We start from the raw sequence: 6,371 nt of genomic DNA, 5'->3' as shown, positions 1-6,371 counted from the left end.
TTCACAACAGAAACAGAGAAACTGCTCGGCTCTTTCAGTTGGTCTGTTCTGCTTCATGCAGTAAATTACGGTGCTCTGAATGAGGACGATGGCTGGTGTGTGGAGTCAGAGAACAGACACAATGCTAGATAATTGCTCAGGCTTTGACCACTCATTGCCACATGTGGCTGAGTGTGTGGGGCTTTTATTCTTGGAAACAAATTTCAAAACAAAACAAGGTCAGTTGTTTCGACACAAGAGTTGATCCTATTAGTTCCTCTGGGAACATAAACGTGGTCTGGAGATGTACAGTACAGTGTTACAACAAAAACACAATAATAACAGGTATTTTGATCCATTTTCTGGTGAAAATAGTTTCACTGCAAAAAACACCAAATGTAACAAAGTATTTTAGTCAAGTTTCTAGAGTAAATACCTTCGTACACTTGAACTAAGTCAACTTATCAGTAAGATATAGAAGCTCATTTTAAGTAAATAATTTCTTGATATTGATGAAAAACTTCATCAATAAGTTTTATAAAATATTTTGTTATAAATGAAAAAGTTTAACTTGCACTTCAACATTAACATAAATGAATTATTTACTGAAAACAAGCTCCTATATTTTACTGATAAGTTAATTTTAAGTTCGTTTTTAAGTGTACTAATATATTTGCACTAGAAACAAGACTAAAAATACTTGGTAAGATTTTGTGTTTTTGCAGTGTTAATACACTTAAAATATAACAAAACTAACTTACATGTAACTTTTCATCAAGAAATAGCTATTTGTTTTTATATGTAACAATATAAATAATTCCTTAATAATGATTAAACATGTACAACAACCACTGGCAGATTATTTCACTTAAAACAAGATGTTTTCCTGTGTTATAAGTGAAATAACCTGCTAGTAAAAATGGTGCTTTTTCATCAATATTAAGTAATTTATGACTTAAAACAAGATCCTTTGTCTTGCTGAAAAGTTACTGGTAAGTTTGTTTGTCTTATTTCAAGAGTATCAGAAACCAGACAGAAATACTGGGTAAGATTTTGTGTTTTTACAGTGCAGAGCTGATGTGGTTACAAACAAACATGGTAAAAACAAATAAACTGGAAAAACAAGCACCTGCTTCTTCTCACCAGTCTGTGAAGCACCAAAGAATCGAAGGATGAACCAAGAAAAACGTAAACTTGACTCTTTTTCCATCAAATTTCCTGGCATTGAGACACATTAAGGGCTGATCTAAAGTCTCCTTACATGTAAACCAATTACACACACTCTCACACACACACAGGGTGGAAACACTGTGACAGAGGCAATGTTCTCAAAGTGGTCCAGTGGAATCAGGCAGGAAGAAATAAAAGTGCTGTTGGTATCCTTCATAATTTACATACAGTGTTTGAGTTAAACCCAAGAGGAAAATATTTACAGTTGAAACCAGATTTTATATAAAGATGCTCAACCTTTTATCTCACCGTGTCACATAAAATCACATTAAAACTACTTAACACAGTAGTGAGGGATGGAAATGTAACAACGGTCATTGTAACCAAACATTTTGTGATTTCACACCTGATAGTCCAATAGACTCGGTTTGATTGGGAACCAATGTTTCAACATTTGTTAGGTTTTCAGCTGGTTCGGTTCGCTTTCAAACTGTGTCAAACGATTCAAGCCAAATGAAAAATCAGTTCCCCTCCTCGCCTGTTGTGGCGCTGCACCAAGAACCACTGAAGGAAAAGAACGCCGAAGAAGACATGAGCGCAACTTCCTTCTTCGCAAAATGTAAACAAAACGGAGAGGCGTCAGATTTCAGAGGTTTCAGAATTTGTCTTTTGTTTTTGGTAAAAAGTACGAGCCTTGACTCCCACTAGCGCTAGCTTTGCCTGTATTTACCCAGAATACCCTGCGCTGCAGCCCATTTCATGCTTTTAGAGAGGTTTCTGTTCTGCTTGGCGTCCACATCTGAATTTCACTTCAACCGAACCGAGCCCTGGGTTTTTAGATGGACCAGGATTGTATGAACAGATGAACACGTCGCCTTCAGGTACTGAATTTACACCCAAAAATTAATCATGAAACCTCCCAAATTTTAAGAAAGTAATTTTAAAAAACTCATGTACAATTCTTTTATTTGTTTAGCAATTATTTATTTAATATTTAGTACAAATTAATTTACTGGACGCAGAAAAGGTTCAGTCTGCGAATGTAAATATCTGGTTTCAACTGTAGTTTTGGCTGTAAGCTAACAAGAACAACACTGGCAACAAAAACGACGAAAAAATCACAACATGGGTAAAATCTGTAAAAATAAAATTAACACTTTAAATTATTGAGTATTTATGTGCAATTGGGGTAACAGTAAATTAAAATATTTGTTGTCCTTCTTAAGTTAATCGTGGGCCTTCAGCAGTTTGAGCCTGGAAAATAGAAATGATGTATTTAATCTGCCTCTCTTCGTCCTTTTCTTTCTGTGGACGGTGTTTAACACCTGAACTCTTACTTTAAACTCTGCTTTGCAGAAAATGCTCCTGTTTGGTGACCAGAGCTGGTCAGGAATATTAAACTGAGCTTCTTCATGTTTGCGTCTCTCAGAAATCTTTGGACATCTTTGCTCAGCTGATTCAACCAAAAACAACTCGACTCTTTCTGGGCTTTTGCTCAGAAACATTTAGGTTTTAAAAACCCCATTTCGAAAGTAAGCTAAATGTGTAGCAGCTGATTTATCCCATCAAAGCTGCATGTTGTTGCAAGCAACACACAGCAGACGATATGTTGAAGTATTGTTAGAGCCATTGCTTTACACACACTCCTCATGGCAATTTACATCATTAATTTGTGGATTTTAAGCATCTATCAAAACCCCTATGAATGTAACTGGTGTGTTTTTGTGCAAAGTTTGAATTTATTGTGGATTTCTTCCAACCCACAAAAAGACAATTAATGCTGCACTTAAAAAAACAAAATTTTACCAACTATTTTTGGTCTAATTTCTAGTACAAATATCTTATTGCACTTAAAATAAGACAAAACTAACTTAGAAATAACTTTTCATCAACATATAGGAGCTTTTTAAAGTCAATTATTCCTTGACATTGATGAAAAAGTTCTGGTTTAGGCAGAATATTTAATAAATAAGATATTTTCCTTTGGGTTCCTTTAGGGTTTGTTTTTATTGAATGTTAGAAAGGTGTTGATAAGCTGAAACATCATGCTGTATGTTTTGACCCTGGGTGGATTAGAGAAAATTCACAATAAATTCAACTTTGTGCTCCAGTAACTAAAAGATCCAAATAAACAAAACATTAATATGAATGAGGAGCGTATGGAAAGTTATGACCAGAATTGTGTCTAACTTTGTCAAAGCAGCAAATGCTTGCTTCATGTTTTTGATATCATCTCCTGTTTTAGCTGAAACCGCGGAAGAAGAGGATGCCAGGGTCCTGAGGGGAGAAGAGCAGGTGAAGATGAGGTGAAGTGTGTCAGAGACGGAGGGCAGGAAAGGCACCATGCAGGAGGAACGACTCAGTCACAAAGTGTCTGCATGCAGAGGAAATGAGTAGGATCTGAACACTGCAAAAACACAAAATCCTTGCACACTTCAACTAACTTACAGGTACATTTTCAGCAAGATATAGGAGCTTGTTTTTAGTCAATAATTCCTTAATATTGATGATTGATGCTAGTTCCATTGGCAGGTTATTTCACTTATAACACCGGGAAAATGTCTCCTTATAAGTTGAAATAAACAATAGTTGAGTTTGTTTTTGCAGTGTAGAAAATGCACTGCAAAAACAAACATTTTACCAAGCATTTTGGTCTAGTTTCAAGTAAAAATATCTTAGCACACTTAAACTAATAAGACATAATCTGGAAGAAAAAAAAAAAGATCAATTAAAATCATCAGTTCCTCTGATTTTACTTCCTATAGGTTTATGTTTGAGTAAAATGAACATTGTTCTTTTATTCTACTGACAGCATCTTTCTGAAATCACAGCCAAAAATGTAGTATTTATTTGCAGAAAATGAGAAATGGTCAATATAACAAAAAGATGCAGCACTTTCAGACCTGAAATAATGCAAAGTAAACAAGTTCATGTTCATTTAGACACAACAAACAAAGGTTTTAACTCAGGAAGAGTTCAGGAATCGATATTTGGTGGAATAACCAGGAGGTTTTCAATGGGTCGCCGTGCAGTTTTTACCAGAAGCTTGTTTTAAATCAATTATTACTTCATATTTTTAGAAAGTAACTACTTCCTCTGGTGGATTATTTCACTTATAACAAGACGTGAAATAATTTGCCAGTGGAACTAGAACTTACTAATCAATATTAAGGAATAATTGACCTTAAAACAGCTCTGACATCTTACTTGTAAGTTAGTTTTGACTTATTTCAAGTGTATTAAGATATTTGTACTAGAAACTAGACCAAAAATACTTTGTATAGTTTTGTGTTTTTACAGTGTATAAACTCAGGCGTAGCTCTCTGTGGGGTTTACAGAAAAGCATTAATGGTTTAAGGATCCACAGAGTCCATGTCACAGCAAACACATCAGAGATAAGCATGTTAGAAAAGTTTATGAAGGAAAGAATCCAAAGAATGTATCGTGATTTTAAGACAAATGAAAACAATTATGGATTGACAGAAGACAACAGGGAAGTGAAAAGAAATGCAGACAGATTCATTCAGAGGCACCTAAACTTTAAAACGACTCACTGATGGATGTGGAAAAACATTCAGGATTTGTTTATGTACACAGAGACACTCTGATGGCTCTTAGTTTTAATTATGAGAAAGAACCACAATGGCTGCATGTTGGTACTGCTGCCTCGCAGCAAAAGGTCCAGGATTCAAATTCTGGTGCTGGTTCTGCAAGGAGTTAGCATGTTCTCTCCTGGTACTGCAGCTTCCTCCCACAAAAACAAAAACTGTTACGTTAAATTATCTCCTAAACCGCTGTGAATGTGTGCATGAGACTGGCGTCTCTCTGCAGAATGCTTCATTTTATTAAGACACAACTTGAAAAACACTGACAGCTTCAGGTAAACACTGTAAAACCACAAAATCTTACCAAGTATTTTCGGTCTAGTTTAGTGCAAAAATCTTTGTACTCTTGAAATAAAAAAACTAACTTACACGTAACTTTTCAGCAAAATATAGGAACTAGTTTTAATTCAGTTGTTCCTTAATATTGATGAAAAAGTGGCAGATTATTTCACCTTAAAACGTTTATCCCATGTTTTAAGTGACGAAATCTGCCAGTGGAACTATTATTTTTCATCAATATTAAGGAATTATTGACTTAAAACTAACTACTATATCTTGCTAAAAAGTTACTTGTCTTATTCTAAATATTCAGTAAGATATTTTAATTAGAAACGAGACAAAGAAAATACTTTGCAGTGTTTTTGCAGTGAATAAGTTTTTTACTTCATTTTTACGGAAGAATGCATCTTAGAGAACAAACTATAAAACAGAAAATGATCCAAAGTGCAGAATTTAAAGGCATTTAAAAGCCTAAAGCCCCGATATGATTGAAGAAACATGATAAATGAGCCTTTTGATTCTTCTTAGTATTTTATTGATGAGTAGCTGGAACAGGAACTATGTCAGAACTAAACGCATATTTCCCAATACAATGGAAATAACTTCATCTATGGTAATAAAATGTGAAGAAATGAGTCGCTTTAAAGGATAGCATCAAATGTGAAGCTAAACAAAATAGAAAATCCTCAAAAGGTTAATTTATTTCAGTCCAAAAAGTGGAATTTGTGTATAGATTCATTCCAGAATGATTTATGGCACATTACAAAAGCTTACAGAGTAGAAAAGGATTGTTTACTTTAAAAAAACATGCGATTAAAAACGCAGATTTTTTATCCGAGCACCTCTGGGTCATCAGCATTGCATGTTTGGATAATTGCAGAGATATTATCTGCACAGCGTCAGATCAACACAGAGCCACGGTGAAGGCCTTTCCTCACAGCTCTGATCAAAGTAGGAAAATGAGGCCAGTTGTCATGCAGAAATACATGTTTTCAACAAGCAGGATAAACAACAAAAGGTCAGCGCTAAAGAAGCACGAAGGGCCGCCGCATGGAAAAGCTGCACATGCAACAGGGATAATGGCAGCGCTTGGAGCAGATGTGCAAATACTGAAGAATACTAAAGTCAGAATTTTGAAATAAGAGTCAAAATTATGAGAATTTTTGTTTGTTTTGTTTTTGGCACTAGTCCTCTTCCGTATATTTGAGTACAGCTTTTGGCAACTCTACACAACTAAGTATAAGTTTTAAAAGTTTAATTACCAAAATAAATCAACATTTTGATCACATTTTTAAATGTTGAATCAGATCTTATGATTATAATCTCAGAATTTTGACT

The sequence above is a fragment of the Poecilia latipinna genome, unplaced genomic scaffold (genome assembly GCF_001443285.1).
Source record: "Poecilia latipinna isolate Pla-1442-1.1 unplaced genomic scaffold, P_latipinna-1.0 Scaffold2552, whole genome shotgun sequence".
Classification (NCBI taxonomy): Eukaryota; Metazoa; Chordata; class Actinopteri; order Cyprinodontiformes; family Poeciliidae; genus Poecilia; species Poecilia latipinna.
The sequence above is the reverse complement of the archived record's forward strand: the minus strand, read 5'-3'. Positions refer to the sequence as shown.